Source organism: Hippoglossus hippoglossus, chromosome 10 (genome assembly GCF_009819705.1).
Source record: "Hippoglossus hippoglossus isolate fHipHip1 chromosome 10, fHipHip1.pri, whole genome shotgun sequence".
In the NCBI taxonomy this organism is placed as follows: Eukaryota; Metazoa; Chordata; class Actinopteri; order Pleuronectiformes; family Pleuronectidae; genus Hippoglossus; species Hippoglossus hippoglossus.
This window is the reverse complement of record NC_047160.1, coordinates 21546041-21563811: the sequence shown is the minus strand read 5'-3', so window position 1 is coordinate 21563811 and position 17771 is coordinate 21546041. Positions and strand designations below refer to the sequence as shown.

At 38.7% G+C, this 17771-nt stretch overlaps 1 protein-coding gene across 9 annotated transcripts in view; it reads left to right on the top strand.

The window, feature by feature from the left end:
• The first annotated feature begins 1200 nt into the window (after positions 1 to 1200).
• fam13b (family with sequence similarity 13 member B) overlaps positions 1201 to 17771 on the top strand; it is a 64263-nt gene continuing 47692 nt past the window's right edge. For 4 of the 9 annotated variants that reach the window (XR_004615186.1, XM_034598071.1, XM_034598072.1 and 1 more), the window contains exon 1: positions 1204 to 1512. The gene's annotated coding sequence lies outside the window, so the exon portion shown is untranslated. Of the gene's footprint in view, positions 1513 to 17771 lie in introns of all 9 variants that reach the window. The other 5 variants (XM_034598075.1, XM_034598074.1, XM_034598073.1 and 2 more) reach the window with 2 other exon arrangements.

Sequence of the window (17771 nt, the reverse complement as noted above, 5' to 3'; positions counted from 1 at the left end):
ACTCTATTGTTTTGGAAATAATACCAATAGGAATAAGTGGTACTGCTTTTTCTTAGTATATACGATTCAATGGTATAATCTCTGTAAAAAAAAAGAGTCGAGTCAGATTGTTGAATTATTCATATGTGAAGATAAAGTGATGCCTAAGTCCACTGGGCAGATGAAGACAGTGATGATGAAAGCTCCAGAAAAAGCAATTTAGTGGATTTTACACATTAGATTCCAACTGCGAAAAATGTTAACTCTGGGTTGCTGAGTACTTTCATGATACAATGAAGATAGCAGACGAGTAAGTCTAAGTAAATGTACTGGTAGTTAAAAATGTACGTACATACCATAATTAATATGCATGCGTCTGATAACTTGCACCTCTGTGATGTATATACATCATGATGAAGCATGGGCAATATGAAGTAATAATGGAATGCAATAACTCATGTTGGTAGTTATTATGTCTCACAGATACCAATGGGCAAACAGCCCATGTGGACATACAAGATACAATATACATTAACACTGGAATGTGATGCTCTCCAAACAAAAATAAATCACACAATAAGTTCTATAACAAATTCTTTATCAAACACCCCAACAACATTAACTCTGACTAAAATCATTTACAGAGAAGTGGATTATTTGACAGATGATCACAAACAAATTAAGACACAGACATAACTAAGAGGATAAAACTGCACTTATTCACATTAAAGTACTAAATAATGTAGCAATATAACATGAAATGGACAAAATCACTTAGTTCTCAGACCTATATCTTAAAAGAGAGTAAAGTCTGTCTCAAATTATTAAAAATGATTAATTGTGCACCAAGATATATATTTTTTGGGCTGAATTATGCTTCATATGTGTTCTTTAATAAGACTAAACTAAAACAAAGTGATTAAATAAATATAATAACAAAAACCACTGTAAAAGTCATAATAAATCAGTAAAAACTAAATCTAAAGACAAACAGGATGAAGTGTATAAACCGGATGAACACGGACAGAGAAACTTCATCGATGAAAATAAAATGTATTTATTAAATATTCTCTGAATGTGTGAAGTTTACTGTCTGCGAGGCGGAGTCAGTATTTGGCAGCTGCCTCCCGCTGTGTTCACAGTGAGAGAGGAGGGCTCAGTATTTGGCAGGTTCGTCCCTGGAGGGTGTGTGTCTCTCTCTCTCTCTCTCTGTGTGTGAGTCTCTCTCTCTCTCTCTCTCTGAGTGAGTGTGTGTCCCTGTGTGTGTTTGTGTGTGTGTGTGTGTGTGTGTACACTCGCCAAGCGACGACCTGCAAACAGGCATCTGAGTCCAGTCCGAGCTACCAGAAAAAAAGAAGAAGCAGAAAAACAGGAACCACATAATTTCCGAGTATCTTTGCCATGTTCTCGACGAAGCCGGTCCTCCTCCAGCTCTGATCCCGTCGAACTCGTCGTCTCTCCGGACGTCGACCATCAAGAACTGGACCAGAAATTGATGCATCTCGCCCCGCGGCGCTGCTTGTTTTTGACCGGGTAAGGTAGCCGCTGCCCCCGGAGCGACGGACTAGCTTCCCCCGGCTAGCAGCGCTTCACCCCCCCACCCCCCTGCGCATCTTAGCAGCTAATGCTAGCATGCTAAGCTAACTGTGTCAGACGCTTGTGTGTGTGTTGTGTCTCTGGTTAATTTTCTTTTTTTTTAACACTTGTGGCTCGTTAATTTGTTCTCTGGGTCCACGTCTTCCACCGGGGAGTAATTTGCACCAGAATACCGCGGGTGTTAAATGTCGTTTGTGGCTTTATGATGTGTTGACTGGGAGCTAACGGCTAACGGTTAGTTCCATCGGAGCTCCTCCGCAGGCACGGGAAGCTAACTCGGTGGCAGAAGAAGGAACTGCCCCGTAATAAATCAATATTTCTGGTTTATTCTCGTTTTAAATGGCCCGAAGATAAACTGAACGATTCCTCTTGCTTTCACTTTTACTGACATTTGACACGATGGTTTGTTTTTGTGGGTATTTGACTGGTTCTGCTGCTGCTGCATGAAGCAGCTGAGATGCTCCACAATCACCTGGAGTTTGACGGTGGATTGTGGAGATATTTACGTCCAGTGCTTCGTGAATCTGGACTTTCGCTTCTCTGTCTCGTCTTCCGTTGCAGTGCAGCTCGTGTAGTTTCGTTTCCTGGCTTCCTCACCTCCGCTGGTGCTCGGTCACAGCGAAGTGCCTGTGCTGGAATGTTCTGGTGGCGATCAAAACCCAAAGCCCCTTGCTCCTCATGCACAGATCTGTGTGTTATGCATGATCCCGAAACGTGGGTTTGAAGGATGCACATGCAAATCCTCAGCGTATTACGTAACGTGGCTGTGGATCTGAAGTAGGACGCGTTGTTCTCCATATGTTGTGCTTATAAACACAAGTGAAGGAACCGTCATGCATTGCATATGTGCACCAGAGGACATTGTTGTGCACACTCGCATAACTGAGCTGCTGAAATGAAACAAGGTTGTGTTTCAGCAATAATTGATTATTAAATAGTTATTATACTGTGTTCTGTTATCAGTTCACCTGCCAATATAAGTTTTTTTTTAATCAAAAATTACTCGGACTATCGCAGAACCCAAGGTGATTTCTTTAAATGTCTTGTTTTGTCAACAGCTTCCTAAATCATCTGTCTATCTATCGTCTATCTTTAAACCCAATTATTGACTGATATGTACAAAATAATAATGTAAAGACGTGGACTCAAGTTAATTATATCAGGTGAAACGATGCATTATTCACTGTTTTTATCACAAGTGATTAAAATAATAGATTCAGTGATAGTTAAAAGTGGTTAATTGTTGACCTAAGGATCAGCGTATGAATGATGGATGCACAGATGCAGTCCTAAAACATTGCGAACTTCAAGGAACCGAGTGACGAAGATGGCTGGTTGATATATTGATCAGTCGATCACTTCGGTAATTTTTAAAGTAAATAAAGCCAGATATTAGTTGGCTCCCTCTTTTTAAATACAAGTGATTCTTATTGCTGTTATTATATTTTATTATTTGCTCTAGGCTGTTTTTGGACATCACTTTGGGTTCTGGGAAAGTGTGATGGGGGTTTTTCAGTGTGACCGACAGAGGAAGTTATTTATTTACTATCTTCACAATGTCCTCTTGGTTAGTTAATGGTACAAAAGGCTCTGTTGCATTTATTTTACATGCTGACTTGACGAAGAGTGTATGTGGCTTTGAGCTTGTAAAATACAATACATACTGTATGCACAGTATATACAGAAGTGAACACTACTTTCAATTGTATTTACATTATATTTAAGATTCAAAGAATAACCAATAACTGCTCATTATTTGTCTTTTTAGCTTCCTGGCATTTGATTTCTATCTGAGCAACAATAACACAAACAAGGTCAATTGAATCTGCAGCTCCTTTGCAGAATTCACATGATGTGTTCACTTATCTGACCGGCTTGTGCAAAATATGACCTATAGCTACTAGGCTCATTAAAGTTTAACTTGGTAGCCAAAAAGCTGTTATTGTGCAAGAGAGAGCAGATATATCTATAGACAGTCCCGAGTAAAGGTCAACTTTGCTTTGGTGCTGATGTTGAAAAAATGGTTGCACGCTGCTGTTATACACTTCGGATTGATGCCGTCGACTTTACAATCAGTCGCCTTGTTAATCCGGTCTTATGAAGACGGTTGCCAAGCTGAAATATAATATGAATGTCATTTATCTTCAAAGCCTTATCAGTGTATAGGCAATGTCGTGTTCACTCCCATCAGGTGCACCTCAGCTGAACCTGCAGCCTTCTGCGTGAAGGAACTCACGTATGCACATACCAACAGAGTCAAACTTCTCCAGCCTCCTGCAGTGTGAGATAAGACTGTGTACGTAGGACCACCCATCGTTTTTATATGGAAGGAAAACACGTGCACACACAGCGGTCACAGCAGTGTCATAACCACACAGCTCCCTGCAGTGTGGGATTGTTGTTGCCAGGTCAGTCAGTGGTTGTTTTAGATACCGTGGACGGGGGCCAAGCTAAACCAACTGTGGTCCAAATCTCTCTAGAGTTGGACACACACTGTCGCGAATTTGCCAGATTCTGTGAGACTAATCCCAGTGTTATGTTCACACCTGTATGAAAAATATGTTTCATAACCTCCCTGTTTGTTATTTAATCAGTCAGTTAACAAAGTACATATCTAGAGCAAGATTGGATAATCACAAGGATCAAACAATGGCTTTTATAACCTGCAATTATCCTACAGATATCTCTGTATCGAGTAAGAAGCTGGAAAGTCTCCTTGTTTACATTTAGCCAAAAAATGGCTTCAGGCAGTTATGCAATGTTGAGAGTGTGTAAATAGAGATGGTCTATTAGGTGACTGAAATACAAGCAGCACAAGGGCAGTTTCCTTCACATCCTAGTGTTAATTTAATTTTAAAAATCCAACATTGGGATGCATACTCATCAATAAATGTCAACGTTAAAGATGAGTTTCTACACTAGTAGAGTTGTTAACAACTTAACATACGTGTGAAAGATTTTCATAAATCACATGTCTTGGACTTGTGATCTTGGACTTCTAAAGTTGATTTTCTAAATTCATCGTTGAATATATCTCAGGAAAAAGTGAGAAAAATGTGCAGTACAATGTCTAAAAGCCCAACTTAATGTATGAAAACTGCTTTGGTCCAAACGTCTAGAACCAAAAGATCATCACAAGAAAAAGACAAGTTATGAATTTTCACAGTTTAGAAGCTGCAACCGGGGATTGTTTGGAATTTTTGCTTAAAATGTGAGTTAAACCACTAATCACTTATTAAATTAGCCACGGATAATTTTTCTAATGTTTGATTAGTCGACCAGTTGTTTCAGCTGTAAAAGAGAATTTCACAATATGTTGCCCTCGACCAAGACTTTTTATTTGAAACCGAAACTTGCAGAGGTGAAAGGGGATTTTCACTAATTTCAGTATTACTTGTGAAAGTAAAAAAAAAAGGGTGTTTCCTTATAATCTATGTATATATTTTTTTATTTTTGAACAATTTGTCATCAGCATTTTTGCCCCAATTTGCTCAGTTGATATGTTTGTGGTTAAACCCAATCGGGGATTGTGATGATATAGTGTGTAGTAGTCTTTTCTGTCAAGATATATATTTTTTATATTCTTCTCTTTTTTTTTATCTCTAGTATGTCAATGCAGACAATACAGCAAATAATTGAGCATTTGCATTTTTACATTATTGGATTTCCAGTTTTTGACATCAGTTCGAAGAAACCTATTGATTTGTCAGGCATTTAATCCACTGAAGTTCCCCAAAACTAATGTTTTGTGGCCATTTTTATCTATTAACCTTTTCTCAGTTGAATTTCTGCAATATCACCTCATGTATTTATTATTATCTACATGATTGAACATTTAATCAACCCCTTAACAACATTTTTCTATTCCAAAACACTTGTTTTCATGTAACATGTCATTTACCAGGTATTTGGTATGACATGCTGTTTTTTATACTGAAGAAGCAGAAGGCTTCACTGTATAGAAGGCAGATGGAGAAATCCTGCCCTGAGCAGTTGAAGTAATCTGAGGGTGACAACATGTTCTCAGTCAGTTTAAAGCCAGAGCTCTAACTGTACAGCATCTGCTCAAACCACTCGAGAGATTGCACAGTGATGAAAGTCACATGACTGTAAAGATGACTCACGTCAGAGCCTGAATCTGTATTAACCACTGCACTAGTCACAGGATCTTTGCATTAGGTTAAGTCTGTGTATGTCTGTTTGAAGATATTTTTAAATATAAGTGTGATGGGAAAGCTCCAAGAGGAGGGGTTTCTTTGATACACGGAAGAGAAATGAAGAAATACTCAAACTTATAACCAAATGAGATATAAGAGATATAATTAATCAAGTTAGTCAATGCATCAATGTCTATATGTCTACGATTTCCACAGTGCTGAGCCAAAATCTACATTTAATAATTTAATTTTGTGGATTGATCAAAATGAAAGTAGCTAGATATTGGTCACTGTCAGCATCGAACCTCTTCCGCGCGGTGTTAGGTAGACTGATGTTAATGCGAGTACATTGGCTAATAAATTAATTTGACTTTGACCTCAGAGTAAAGCTTCCCTGGCTTCAGTTTGGCAGTAGTGCAGCTTGGCATGGATCGGAAAGTCAGAAACTGTTTTCAAGCAGCAGATTTACTGATCAAGTCCAGCCCACACTGCCCGGGAGCCTTTCAGGTCACATTAGACAAAAAGCCATTGCTTACCTTGTTTAATTACAAAAAAGAGATCCCTTACTGGGGCTACCCTTAATTGGTCGTCTTTGGCTTTTGGGTAGAACCAAATTTTAATATCATATTAGGAAATTTATTTTCTTATTATATTAAAAAGGTGTTTGATAAAGGGTAAACATAACAGCTTGCATAGGTTTAATTAAACTATAAGTGTTATAACTTCTCCAGTTCATCGGCTGGAAGTACTTCTTCTTGGTGGGTGTCTGATGTCTGATGTCAGATGGAAATGATGCTGATGGTAGTTGCAGCTGGTTTTTCCAGGTATGAGTTCACCAGTTTTGAGCGAAACTGAGTGAGTTTTTGAAAACATCTGCTCACAGGAACAGTTTGTCCCAAACTGCAAACTTAGGTTCATGTCTCCTCATGATGTGAAAACCCTCTGGATGTAGTATATACAGGTTATAGAACTCAATGGGAAGGGGGTTGTAAGTTGTCCAGTTTAGTGACAGTTGAGATTGACCTTCATCACTGTGAGTGTGTCTCGCAAACCAGGCAGACTTGCTTGTCTTTTGCGACAACCAAAAACACTTGTAAGTTAATGTCTCTTGAAAAGCCCTCCACTTGTAAATAAATTACAAATGTAAACAAAGGTGACAAAAAGCTTTATTAACCTGTCAGTTCCTGTATGCTCAGTGAGATGATCCTTGAAACTGCACTGTCAGTTTGCTTGGTCACTGTTTGCCTGCTCCTCTGCCTGCTCATTTGTCAGTGTTCTCTCACAGCTGCTGTGTCGGTCTATTGTTTACACACAGACACGCACACAGATGGAAATGACAAGACTTGCACGATCCTGTGTAGTCTATTTGTTCAGCCGTAATTGAGTCTTATTCAAGCCTTCATATACTGGCTGTTTACTCGATGATATTTAACAACATGCTTGAGATTTCTTCATTGATTAACTGTAGTCTCACGTTCGTATGCCACCACCGCTGCTTCCATGGAGCTGTGAGGCACCCACTGTAGAGATCATGACGACAACAGATGGAGAGGGATTTCTTTTTTAAAGCAGCAAAGACAGACGCATTCTGGCTTTTATTTCAGCGTGCACTGGTCTGGAAATTTCCATCAGTGTGAGACGGAGCAAGAGGGAGAGGTGATACAGTTCAATACTAAATCAATACAGCTCCATGTCATTGTCACTGACGAGGCTCTGCTAAGGTATCCCAAGTTGGTATCACACTTAATCCACGATGCACAGAAGATGCTGTGAACTGTATGTTCTGTGTTGTGAATCACGCAGCATGTAATTATCCAATGTTATAATAACATTTGCTCCACTCAAGCAGGCTAAGAAGATTTGTTTCTATGTCTTTATATGAGGTTTTACATTAATGTGAATAAATACATGGATTTATACGTTTTAATTTAAAATGCTGTCAACACACTGTCAAATGAAGGGTGTGTATGATCTAGGGAGATCCATTTGAGAAAATGTATAATTTGATATTCAATTTCAGGGGCTATTTGGGGTTCAGTATCTTGCTCAAGGACACTTTGGCAAGTGGAGTGAGGCGGGTATCAAACTGTTGACCTTCTCATTAGTGGATGACCTGCTCTACCTCCTGAGCCAAAACTGACTACCCGAAATGGCCTATTCCACAGAGCCATCTATGTTGCCCCACTATGTTTCTACGGGAGCAGAAACACTGGCTGTAGATTAGGCCTTTCACATTTTTACATTACCTCAAGGCCACCATAGGTTCTCATAGGTTTCTTTGCAGCATTGTTAGTGGAACAAAACTTGAATGAAGCCTCTATTTACACTGTTTAATGCTGATTTTTAAACCTTCAAACACCACAATGCTTTGTAAAAGTAGAGACCTTCCTTTGACTCAGGTTTATGACTTTCCCCAGTCACTATGAACAGCGTGACTTCAATGGACACATTTTTGTAGTTAAATGTGACCTCTGAAGTGCCAACAGCAGTAATTGTATGCAGATAATTACAGTTTAAGTCCTGTAAAAAGATTAGAGGATCATAGAGGGATACTCACGATAAGAGCTGCACTGAGGCTTTACAGATGTTGGACATCAGCCTTGTACATGAGGTGGTATTTACAAGGACATGGGTTTTTAATTAGTTGAGGGCCAAATAGTTAAAAATAGGCTTTTTTGGCAAATTATGAAAAATAACATGTGCAGCAAGAATTTTCAGAAGAGATTTAATGTGAGGAGTTGTTGTGATCAAATTTTTTTTTATAGTAATCCACAAAAATCTAAAAGTTTAATTGCGTTGAAAGAAATATCCACAGAAAGAGTAAAGAACCTGCGTGACTGTTCACCCAGATGGCAACCGAGCAAACTTGATGCAAATGTCCCAAACACAATGCGGCCTTGCCTCCACTCCCACAGTTGCCAACACAGAGCCGCACTTGTTTCCACTGTAGGCGTCCAAGCCGTTTTGCAGTGTCACAGTCCCTGAGGCTGGTGAAGAATGAGTCTTACTGTACAGTTCTCCACAACAGCACTTTTATGTGATGTTGGCTCTTGTGTTAAATGCTGTGGAGAGTGACACAAAAGGTTGGGGCAGGCAGACTAGGATTACCTGGAGTCTAGAGAAGCAGGAGTAAAAACGTCCTCCTTCTTCAGCAGATGCTATGAAGGACACTTTACCCTGAAAGTGGAAGTGAGTGGGAGCAGATGACCTTTAGCTGCAGAAGGCTTTGGTTTTACTGAGGGGAAATTGTGCCCTATATGTTATTGTGATTGTGCTGGATAAAGTGAACGCCACCCAGGAGTTTTTAAAAGCAGTAGATTAGAGTAAAGTAGATGAGAAAAGAAAAAGAAAGAAAGAGACTGCACCTACTGATTGTTTTCTTGATTTACAATTTGGTCTTCAAATAACAGCAAACACTGATATAGGGCCGCAACTTCAATTGATTGATTTCCCTATTGTTGCAGCTTTACACTGATAAATTCCCATTATAATTTCCCAAATTGTTGTTTGTTGTTTGACTCATCAGCAGTCTAAAAAACGGTTATGTTCAAAATACATAGGAGAAACAAATAATCTCATCCACTGCATAGCGAGAACAGGTTTAAAATATATAAATGAAATATCAGAACAGTTAATCATCTATGAAAATGATTGCTCATCAGTTTTCTGTAGATTAACTCATTTTTTGTCAGCGACGTAACATTTTTGTGTCAAAGAAAAGGGATAATGATTTCTCATTCCTTTTTCCTGCTGTCCAATTTTAACGTTAGGACAAATCTTTGAGAGTTCTTTTTTTGTTGCATGCTCTGCTGGATATTCCTTCAATATAAATAAGGGGAGGACTTCTTTCGTTTTCAGGGTAAGAGATAACAAGGCCTGAAAAAGCTCACGTCCCCTGTAGACACGTGCTTATTAATTTATCACTGACAGGGCTAGGCAGGGAGGAGCAGCTAAACTAGGCTAGGACAGTGAGCTGCTGTTACTGACTCAAGGGCAAACACTGGCATCTCTGCCTCTTTCTCTCCTGCTCTGACTCTCTTTACCTCAATTCATCTTTCTTTCCTGTCACTTCCTTTCTCCCCGCTGCTTTCTCTCTCATGATCTCCCTCAACCTTTCTTCTTTCTGATGCACTTTTATTCCCCGTATCGCTGCCACTCCTGCTTTATTTCTGCATCCTCGCCTCACAGCCTGACTTGACCTGCTGGTGTCCGCCTCCATGAACCACTTCATTATTTCAAAACCAATGCTGACCCACAAGTTTTGGATAATAAGTGCATTAAATTAGTACTTTGTAACCATAAACTCAATTAATTATTAAGCACTAATTCATAGATTTATACCTCAAACTAACCCCAACCCTGACATTTTCTTCATTTTATGAGTAAATTAATAAATTAAATCATGTCTAAATATTACATAATTATTTCTGTGACATAGTGTGATGCTGCAATGGATACTGGAGACTGGACATATTTCATTTTTAGGCTGCTGAACATTTTTCAATCTTCAATGGCTTGGTCTCATCATTTTCCCATTCATTATGCATTTAAAATGTTATTCAAGGATATAAATTAATAAACTGATGGATACATTTTTTCAGGCGTGTAGATAAAATCAAAATTTCATGGTGTGAATTATTGCAGTTTTTATGATGCCCCGTTAGATGTGAGTTTGTCAGTTAGTAAAAGCCAACTGACTGTATGCAAACGAGAGACTGCACTGATGAGATTACATGTATCTTGGGTGCATTGTGGTAATGCTGCAGATAGACAAGCAAATGAACAGTTCATATTTAAAGTAGAATATTAAAAATATGCAAAAGATTGCCTAGAGGTGCAGGGCAAAACACATTTTCTATCATGTGACCTGTCTGTAGAGGGCCTGTCATTTTTGTTCAAATTGAGTTGGATGACAAAGACCTTAAAATTCCATCTGTTGCACCACTAAACAGTTTCAGGAGCTTTAAAATGTCAGTGTGTGGTTGACAAACACTCTTAACGAAAATATTTTTCAGATACACGGATAAATAAGTAGACAGGCAGGTAATGGTTGAGAGACAGGGAGACAGATTGGCTCAGATTTAGCGTTAGCATCTGTAAAATGTCTACATGCTTCAACATAATTCAACTCTGGGATTAAGCTTGGGTTAATAGAAGTCAAAATATTACAATTATCTTAATCTTGCACTTGTAATGATCGTTTAAAAAAAGACCTGCATTGTGCAATCGATTAATTGTTTCATTCACTTTTTCAACAAAAAGCCAAAAATTTTCATTATCATTATCTTAATACACATTTTCAGATTGGTCTTCACATTTAGAAATCTCTATAGACTTGCAAAGCTGAATACAGCTAATTTATTCTAGGATTTATCTGAAAACGCACACACAAATCGAGATATAGTTACACAACTCTACTCACATTTGTAAATAGTTTTTGCTACAATATTGGCTCTGTAATCAGTCTCCACCTTTGGCGCACTGCCCCAGTTTAACAGAAGAGCTCAGTGCAGATAGGGTTAGGGCTTAAAATGTGAACAAGCAGGTTTTAGGTCAAGTTTTACAACCACTAACCTGAGGGTTTGTTAGGTGTGTGTGTCTGTGCGCGTGGGTTTTAATAGAAGGTGTATTTCTTTTCTGTGTAATCGTACACTTTAGACCACAAGCTCTTATTTGCAAACCTTTGCCGTCCCAACAGGTGGGTGGAGCGCACGCAGTAATGTGTCAGTGGTCGGAGTGATTATAAAGGTTAGATGTAGGTTTGGATAATGCAAATCTCTCTAACTTAAGTTTAGCTAGTCAAATGTGCCCCTCTAATCTAATCTATCTTTTCCCCTTCTCTTATTTTTTCTGGAACCGTAAAGACAGGCAACACTTCTTGAAGCCAAATAGTCCCAGATCCAGTGGCTTTAATAGACCTGTCCACATCAGCAGCATCCATCTTTGCTGTTAATGAAAATACTTCCAGTATCTTCCTATTAAACCCACCCCATTTTAGATAAATGGTTGTGGTTAGCAACCGATGGAAACTGGCCTGAATAAGAGGGGGGGTCAGCCCCTTGGTCGGCGTTTCCAGGCTTAAAGCTGCAAAATGTATATAATGGAAACACTGCATCAATGTTACACAAAAGTTTCATTTGACAAAGGTTATTCATAGACTTTCTGTCTAATGTTTGAAAAAAGTTAACACACTTTCCATGAGGTGACACTTGAGGTTCAAGTTAAACGTTCCCTCCTATTTCAACACTTAAAAACACTTTTTAAAGATACAACACTCTTTCAAACAAGTCCTGTTGGGAGAGTTTCCCTACATACTTTTATTAAAGCAGATATGAATCTCACAATTGTGTAGTTTGTTAAAATGATTTACTCTTGTAGTCAGGATTTTTGAGTCTAGTAAATCTAGGCTGCCTGATTGGGGAGATGATTCAGTCCAAGGTCTAACTCTGCAGTTAACATGTCAGGAGAGGTTTGTTTATTTCCTCTGTGGCAGCAAAACATGTTTCATGAGCTTGCGGGACTCCTGCAGGTTACATTGTGTTGATTGAGTCAAAAAGACGTAATGCAATCGTCTTGAAGACATTTGCTAGCCTAGCTACAATAACATATTATTCCACAGCTGCTGTAGGAGCTGGTGTCTCTTAGTCTTTGAATATAATATGACCTTCAAAATGCATTGTCATGTTGTCATTTGTCACATTTATGACACGGAAGATAAGGATTCAATTCACGTGTTTAATTATGTAGGGAAGAGTTTCATTTCGGTTTGTCTCTTCATACTTGGTCTGTGTGTGTGTGTGTTGGCTTATTTGAAAGTGACAAGTCATGCTTATACTGCAGAGTAAAAGGAAATTGCACTCAGTGTCATGGTCACGGGATCTAAGTGTGAGGAATGGACCTGATAACTCAATGTTGGGTATATATTCATCCTCTCATTTATGGTTTTATGACTTTTAGGCCAAAGGACAGAGTTCACTAAGTTCACCGGTTGCTCAGGGATATTGCTTGTTTTACCTTTTAAAGATTTTAAGTAAACAGATAAACTGGAGATCAGGGTTTATCATCATTGTTTTTCCTGGTGGGGGTGGAACTGAGCCGGTGTGGGGTGTACCAGGCCCGGGGCAGACACCCAGGGAGCCTTTCAGAGCTCCACTAAGTCCGCTTGCAGTGTTCATTTTGGGTCTTTTCTTACACGTTTGGACCATAAAAAAGTTGTTTTCTTCCAGTTTTTACTGTCTCTGTCAGTAATTTACTGCTCCGCTCTGTGCAGCGCACTGTCAACCCAATCGAGCCAAACCGAGAGCGTCCTATCATCTCCTCTGGCTCTCCATACTGTGTCTAAATTTACAAATTCTGTTGTTTTTACAGTCTGAGTTTACACGTTCGATGACCGAGCATCGCAGCCGCCTCGCAGTCCTCTATGCAGGAAAAACCCTGATCTTGTGAAGAGTATTTTCTCATTTCTTTTTAGGATTTATCTCTTGCAGCTGATATATTAAATAACTAGATAGATTCTATTCACATCTGTTTTTTTACCCCTGGGGTTCATAGGCTTTGATGCGGGAATCAGGTCAGTTTTAACTTCAGATTCCTGCTGTCTGACCTTTTTTCTACTTCTACAGATTTTAGCTGACCATGACAGTTTGGTCAGTTATAGTGAACAAACTGTTTCACTGCTTTGAGCTCTGGGTTTTGAGATTGAAATGATGTAAGTTGGAGGAAATATGTTTATTTATTTAAGACCCTGTGTCTGTTGGACACTTTGTTTTGATGGAACACAGAATTCTCAGCAAATCCCAGATTAATAACACACAAGCAATTTTATATGAACATGTGCCTTCTTATCGATGCACTGTGTTTTTGGTCAAGTTTGCAATAGCCCATTTAATGATTCATTTAATATATTACAAAAGAAATCCTTCAGTTAAACTCAGGATTTGTATATTTGTTGATATTCTTGTACCAGTTTTCACTCCAGAGATACATTATTTCATCTTCCCTAAATATTTCCCCATTGTTTTCTTCATGTATATTCCGTATTTGTGTTTAACACGTCCCTAACTGCAGTAACATTAACATACTTCTGATCAGGGTCAAACTGTATTTCAGTTATTAAACCTGTGGCCTTTCTGTTAAACAGTTCTTTGAACTGCTGCCGACCTAACACCTCTGTTCAGGTGCTGCTTTTAGAAACTGAAATCTGATATACAGTAGGTTTATTAAATTTTTACTGCTGCTACCACTGTGATAGCGTTATTATTTAAAACTTGCAGGGAATTAAGATAGGAACAGATTTTTTTGTTTATCTTTATCCCCTTTGGCTCTGAATTACTTTCTCATTGTAAAGTATCAATTTTTTTTTTTACATTTGTTGTAGTTAACAACTACAGGTTCAAACAGCACTGGTTTGCATTTAGCATGAGGAGGAATGTGGCTAATGACTTGCATGTCTTAGTGTGACAAGGGAATTTGTGTTAAGACGATGAAATATGATCAAACCATGAGGTTTGTGTTCTAGACCCATGACTTTGAAGACATATTGTGACAACAGGCTTACATTTTTAGAAATTATTTTTCCAATAATCTGCATGTGAGTGGTCAACAAAGAGCAAATTATTCTGAACACAGCTTTATGTTGTCTTGATTTTTAATTGAGTCTCCCCTTGTTCACTTTTGTACACTGTGTTGGTCTCATATTCTCCTCTGTCCTCTTTCCCATGTGGACCTCAAGTTGTAAAAGCACTGTCTTAACTTTCCCTCCTAACAATGTCCCTCATTGTTGAGCAAGAGGCCGTCAAGCATGATAGCTGGGATTAAGACGCAGAGACGGACAGAAAGAAACACAGACAGCTATTCTAGACTGTTCCATTACTGACCAAATCCTTGCTACAGAGGCCTTTTAGGGTCAGTTAGCAGACGAGGCCCTGCTTTGGGAACATTGAGTTCACTTATCTTCCACTGTCATTGTCCTCGTCCGTCCTATAAAACTCAAATGTGTTGAGCCTGGCAGTAGCAGGGCCACATTTGGTTAAAAGTGTGTGCACCATGGTACTGTGCTGCTTAGAAACTCAAAAGGTTGAGAGTTATCATTATTTTATTGTATTTGCCAAACTGCTGTAGATTTTCTTGTGGCTCAGTTTGCTGAAAGCAAAATGGTCTGGTTTGTTGTACCTTTTTTGTTTCGGTATTTAGGGCTCTGACCCAACACAAGAATTTCAGCACAAAAAGCTGGATTTTCTCTGGCTTTTAAAGAGGCTTATACCCTAACAGGACCAGTTCAGTTGGTTTTGGAAAGAATAGAGGCTGAAGAATGCCTTTTAGAGGACTCTGCTAACTTTGTGAGCAAACATAATACTCCCAAATCCCAGATTTACTGATGCTAAGTAAAAGAAAACACTGAAAGTAAAGTTGGAAAACCAACATGTTTTGGCACTCAGTAGAGTCCTTACACTGCAGTCACCTCAATTAAATCAAGCAGCATAGACACACATAGATATCAGTCCCATAAATATGTTTTTTTTTTCATCAGGACCATTAATAATTCCCTGGGAAATTGGTGAAAAAGTCAAATATCGGCTAACTCACAATGTTAAAGAAATCCCTGCATCTGCCCCTTACCGTCATTCCACCCTAAAACCTTTGGGTTCTTTCTTGCCCCACGTCCCATCCTTCCACCAAGTTTCGTGGACATCTGTCCAGTAGTTAGAGCGAAATCCTGCTGATAACCAAACAAGCAAAGCAATGGACAGGGCTGAAAACATATGCTCCCTGGTGGAGGTAATTCAAATTTGTGAAGGATTTCGGCTAACACGATCACTTAAAGGTGTTACCATATTATTCCTTTAAAAGGCAGTTCATTTGAAAGAAAACATATATAAGTTGGGAGGTGAGAGGGTAAAAGAAAATGACCTGAATCAGTAGGAAGTGCAACATTTTCAGCTCAGGTTCATACAAGTTCATATGCACCTGAATCTCAAGGTCCAGCTGTGTGCACCAAGGAAGTGCTTGTGAAATTACTGGTGGAGGCAGGCACAAGTTTCATTCATTATTTTCTACACCTGCAGAATGTTGATCCTTCCCTTAAAGAAGCCCAGGTAATGACCATGCTGATCAAACACTGTGAAGCTGTGACTCGGCTTCATCCGCATGCTGATAAAACAAAGTCCAACCTGCCCACTCCTGCCATATTGTGTGTACCAGTGAGTCATACGAATATATAGGTTACATATGAAGAAATCTCACGAAGCAGCTTGTAGTTTTAAGCAGAGGAAAGCGTAATCTGACCCTACTTTTATTTTACTCAAACATGATGAGTTTAGCAGACAATTCTGCCTGAGTTTAACATAGATTACACCCCTCCATCGGCATAGTGGTGAGTAGATGAGTGAATTATCATTTCTGGGTGAACTATCCCTTTCAAAGACTTCCCTAATGTTTTTTGTTCTGCGTTGCTTTGGCTACAGCGCTGCACCCTCACTTGTCTCTGGAGCTATTAAGATGTGTGAATTCACAATCGACCTTGGAAATATACATCTGCACATAAGATATTGCATAACCATCATAACAATGAAGGAGTAATATAAAAACTGTTGGTTGTAAATGTTTGACAGACCATTTTATGATCTTCCTGATAAAAGAACCATTTTAACAAGCGTTTGGTTCAGAATCACATCTGCCACTGAGCTGGAAATAGAGAAACATGGCTTCCGCTAAAAGCTGTAATTCTGAATCAGCACTGTCCCACAAAACTGGTAATAATGTTTACTGTACTTAAAAGGTCATGGCCAAGATTTAAGTTGTACATGAACCCAAAAAAAAAGGATTAAAACTAATGTTTATTTTAGTACAAGGGCTTAGTCAGACTGAGTTAAAATTTTTTTTAATTTTAATACCAAATAAAAATGTAGGACAATAACGAATGGTTAATGATTTAGCACCTTGCTTTTCCTAAAATAGCTGCTTCCTGATCTGAACTTTTTAAAGCACTGCATGGATCACGGTATCTTGAGTTTATAGCTTTCACACTGTGGCACAGGGGTTTATTTCCATGTGGTTTTGCCAAAACTCTCTAAAAACAGGCTAGTTAGTTAGTATAATTAGTACAAGTTCTGTTACTTGTCCGTGTTATCTGATAGAGCATTGTTTGAAGAGCTTCGGGTACTGTTTTGATTTATTGATCTTACTCTTTCTGTAACGATAGATGCTTTTGTCTTTGCCCTTTGAAAGTATTGAGCAGGGAAAGTTTAAAGGAACAGATCCTTTCTGAGCTCGGTGTATTTCTTAACTCCGCTCACCCCTACTCCTCTGCTCCTCCTGACATAGAGGTGATGCAGAACGTCTTTAAGTAGGTCAGACGGCTTGTGTAACATGCAGCATGAGGATGAATGAAAGAAGAAAGGGACACAAGAGGAGAGGACTGAGTAGAAAAGCAAGACTTGCTCCAGTAAGAGGAGAAGGGAATGAGTATAAAACCCATCCAGACCCAACGTGGTGCATGTTAAAGACCATGGTTCCTTTCCAGCTCATTACTGCTTAATGTGAGTGTTAAATCTGTACGAAATAGAGCTTTTCTAATTGAAACAGCAATTCAGACCAATCTAAATCTAAAACCAACCTAATATAAATATGCTCAGATTTGCATAGACCAGCACAAAGTTGGAAAAAATTGGATTTGGCAGTGATACAACACAAAAACCTTTCACGTATTAGTCACATTGCTTCTGCAAGCTACAACACTGAGTGTGTGATTGTTTTCATCTGTATTTTAATTTGAATCTGCACCTGCATTGATTGTTTCATTAATTTTCTTCTGGACACTCTTTAGTTTTACATTTCCATATATTAAAATATCAAGTTACGTTATAATAAACTTGATAATCAGGAGTAAAACTAAACTGATTTTATATCTCTAGCCAATTTAGTTTTCTTTCTTACTTTATCCTCCTCAGTTTCTGCTGCGTTGTTCATCTGTTGGATTTTTCAGTTTCTTTCTTACTCTGTAATGCTCTCAAAAGAGATGTGTTAATATTTTACCATGAC